Raw genomic sequence first — 4,280 nt, forward strand, 5'->3', positions numbered from 1 at the left:
GTAGTAAACCAATATTCAAAAATGGTTCATGGACAGAATTATGGCTCGAACAGGATATGAGACAGAGTATGTCGTTGTTGAGCATCAGTGGAAGGAGAAACCATTTGTTCTCCCTGGGTTTGACTCCCAGTTCAATGGAATGTAAAGGGGCAGTATGGGGAGCAGTAGAACAAGGGGACAAGACAGGATATGGATCTTATGGGCAGGAAATTGGGAAAAGAAATAACATTTGAAATAAGAATATAGAAATATCCAATTAATAATAAGGAATATAATTTGGTGAAAAATAAAAAAAGAAAGAAATTATATGAAAGAGCATGACCAGCTAATCATACCTATTGACTGAGAAATCTAAAAAGTCACTGACATGGAAGGATAGTCAGAGTAATACTAGTGAAAATACTGAGATAATGAAGACTCAACTAGAAGCACTTCTCTTTCCCAGATATCAGTGTCAAACACAAACTGCACTATAGATTTCCAAAACATGGTGAAATTTTCTGTGAGCAAAGACACAATAACTGTCCTTCCCTTCTCCCTTATGTCAGTGTCAGACACAAACTGCAATAAAGGAATTCAAATTATGGAGGAGGTTAATCTGAGCTGAGGACATAATACTTGTCTTTCCTTTCTTACTTAGGACCTTTTTCTTCTGTGAAAAACAGAATAAGAGCAATGAGCTCTCAGGTAAACAATCATTCCTTTCCAAACACTTGGCTTTAGGGATAAAGAAATTAATGATATAAACTCTCTGATATCCAGGAACCATAACAAGCAGGGAAGTCCAGATGATTCTCAGAGGCTCCCTGCCCCATAGTCCCATATGTGGAAAGCTCAGGACAAGGCTATCTCTTCAGCCAACCCACTCAATCCCTACCCAGGACGCAGAGCTTTCCCACAGACTACACATTTCTTCCTTTTTTATTAGCAAGACAGAAGGCCACCTTCCTTCTCCTCATCTCTGATCAATTCATGCTCTTTGTTCTCCCCCCTCAAATATCTGTTTACTCTGAATTAGAGGCCAATTAGTTAACACTAGAGGTACTGATGAAAAATCTGAGATTAAATTGCTGTCACAACAACACTTGTGACATCATAGAAGAAGCTAGGGCTCTGCAGAATACAGGATTTTTTTTAAGGAGGGCCTAATGATGATATCACTGAGAATTGCCATGGACTTCCTGCTGAACTGCTTTACTAACATTGACTAGATTCAAGGGTGCACTTTACAGGAGTGTCTCCTGTGAATCAGTGGAAAACTTTACATACTATATCGCTCTAAAGTTAGGGAATTCTCTTGGCTTCATTATTGTTTACATGATCTGAATGGAGAAAGATAGTCAGGGGCTTGGCATGAGTAGATAAGATTTAGGAACCTAGAGTGGATGAGATTCTTCTGGATAATAATTTTATTCCCAGGTCGATTCCTATGGTCTTTTGTTCAATTTTCTCAGATATCTCTGTTTGCCAAACTCTAGGATTTTCCCTATAGTCCTTTAATAGAATGAATATTATATTATAATTTCTTATTTTACATTCCATGATTGGGGACTTTATAATATTCCTGAATGTGTACTCAAAAAATTTGTTTTCCAATTCCATTTTCTGCAATGATTTTGGCAACAAAGGAGGCCCAACTATAGAGTAAGTATATCAGTGTAAATACTGTGTACGTCCTTCAAATGATACACTCTCAAATCCTTATTTTATCCAAAAATTACCATACTTCAATAAAGGGAAGTACCACATGGACTATAGAATTCGGTTCTATAGTCCCATTTGATATCACTTCTGCAATATCTACCTTCATGTGTTCCATTGCCATACTTGAGGGTCTCGGATATTTTACCATGAGTCCTTATTAAGGCCAAACATAAGATATAGGAGGCTGGGCAGGGAGAGGAATGACTTGAGGGCCAGTGAAGCCTCAATTTCAGTAGTTTCCAAAGAACAGGATGGAATCTATTTGGAGTTCCCATTTGTGGATTCTACAGTCTTGACCTAGATGTGCAGAATCAATGATAAAATTCCAGCTAAACTCATAGCTGTAAGAGCCACCAAAAGTACATATGTACACATTAGAAACTAAAACTAGACAAAGTTGATGAGGTAAGAACTGAATTCTTCCAGGAAACAGATATAGATATTTCCTGAGAAGAACAGCTATATTATGCCAAATACAGAAGTGAATGCTAGTGGCAAACTAGTGAACTGAAAATGGACTTCTTGTTTGTAGATGTGCAGGAAAGATTACAAGAGCTGAAGGGGCTTTAACACCATAAGAAGAACAATGCCAATGAACCAGAGCTTTTTGATACTAGACCAATATTAAAAGAATGTACATGGACACAGCTATGGCTCCAACTCCATATGTTGAAGAGGTTGGACTTGGTGAGCAACAATGGAAGGAGAAGTCCTTGGTTCATCTTGGTTTGACTCCAAGTTCAAGGTAATGTCAAGGAGTAGTAAAGATGGTTATAGAAGAAGGGGAGGGGGACCAGTTAGGGATCTTATGGGCAGGAAACTGGGAAAGGAAATAACATTTTAAATGTAATTATAAAAACATTCAGTTAAGAAAAGAAATGAAATTTGATAAAAAATGAAAGATATAAAAGAAAACTGCCAACTAATCATACCTATTGACTTGGAAATCTAAAATGATAGACAGAGTAATACTAGTGGAAAGACTGAGATGATGAAGTTTGAACCAGAGCACTTCTCTCTCCCAGATATAACTGTCAACCACTGAACTGAGAACGGGACCACCGTTGAAGGAATCAGAGAAAGAACTCAAATAGCTTGAAGGAGCTCGAGACCCCTTTTGAACAACAATGCCAAGCAACCAGAGTTTCCAGGGACTAAGCCACTACCCCTAAGGACTATACAAAGACTGACCTCATAGGTAGCAATGAATATTCTAGTAAGATAACCAGTGGAAGGGGAATACTTTGGTTCTGCTATGACTGAACCCACAGTGAACGTGATTGTTGGGGGAAATGCGGCAATGGGGGGAGGATGGGAAGGGGAACACGCATAAAGAAGGGGAAGGGGAGGGATTAGGGTTATGTTTGCCCGGAAACCGGGAAAGGGAATAACACTCGAAATGTAATAAGAAACACTCAAGTTAATAAAAAAAAAGTTTCAGACAAAAACTGCAATATAGGGTATCCAGAACATTGAAGAGGTTTCTTTGAGCTGAGAACACAATACTTATCCATGCCATCTTCATTAGTACCTATGTCTTTTTTACAAAAAGTATAAAGTCCATGACCTGTCAGGGATACAACTGTGCCCTTCACAACACCTGACTTTTGGTATAAAGAAATGAATGATATAAACTCTCTGACTTCCAGGAAGCAAAATAACAGGGAAGTCCAGATGCTTCTGAGAGGCTCCTGGCTCCTGGTTCCCTTATGTGGAAACCACATAACTTCAGAGATACCCCTCAACACCTAACAAGGACACACTAAGCTTTCCCAAGCACCACATATTTCTTCCTTCTTTTTTATACCAAGACAGAAGGCCACCTTCCTTATCCCCATTTCATATCCTTCATCCTCTTTGTTCTCACTCCCAAATTGTCTCTGAATAAGATGCCAATTAGCAAACCTTAGAGGTATTGAAGGAAAATCTGAGAGGCAGTTGCAGTCATGACAACATAAGGAGGTAGGGCTCACCAGGTTATAAGAGAGTTTTCATGGAGTTCCTAATGATGATGTCACTGAGAAATACGGTGGTCTACATGATGAACACCTTTCCTTACATTGTCCAGATTCGAGAGTGCCCTTATGAGGTATGTCTCCGGTAACACAGTGGAAACCTGTATGTACTACATCACTCTAAAGTAGAGACTTCTCTCTGTTTCACTAGTGGTTACATGCTCTGAATGGAGAAAGTTAGACAGGGGCTTGGCATGGGTAGAGAAGATGTAGGAACATGGAGTGTAGGAGATTCTTCAAGACAATATTTTATTCCCAGGATCATTCCTGTGACAATGAGTTCAATTTTCTGGGTTTTCTTTATTTCCCGAAGGCCAGTATTTTCTCAACTACCTTTAATTGAATGAATATTGTATTTCAATTTCTTACTGTAAATTCCTTGATAGGGGGCTATGTAAATGTTCCTCAATGTGTAACCAAAAATTCTGTTTCCAATTAAAATTTCTGTAATGATTTTGGTCACAAAGGGGGCCCAGCCATAGAGTGAGTACAACAGTATAAATACTGTGTGCCTATTTCAAATGATGAATTCCCAAATCCTTATTTTATCAAAAAATTACC

At 38.6% G+C, this 4,280-nt stretch overlaps 1 long non-coding RNA gene across 1 annotated transcript in view; it reads right to left on the reverse strand.

Annotated features, from left to right (window-relative positions):
- LOC134484733 (uncharacterized) overlaps positions 1-4,005 on the reverse strand; it is a 15,836-nt gene extending 11,831 nt beyond the window's left edge. The window contains exon 1 of the long non-coding RNA XR_010062464.1: positions 3,610-4,005. This is a non-coding gene — a long non-coding RNA (uncharacterized LOC134484733). The remainder of the gene's footprint in view (positions 1-3,609) is intronic.
- Between the last annotated feature and the right edge of the window lie 275 nt (positions 4,006-4,280).

Source organism: Rattus norvegicus (genome assembly GCF_036323735.1).
Source record: "Rattus norvegicus strain BN/NHsdMcwi chromosome Y unlocalized genomic scaffold, GRCr8 chrY_unlocalized_4, whole genome shotgun sequence".
Taxonomy (NCBI): domain Eukaryota; kingdom Metazoa; phylum Chordata; class Mammalia; order Rodentia; family Muridae; genus Rattus; species Rattus norvegicus.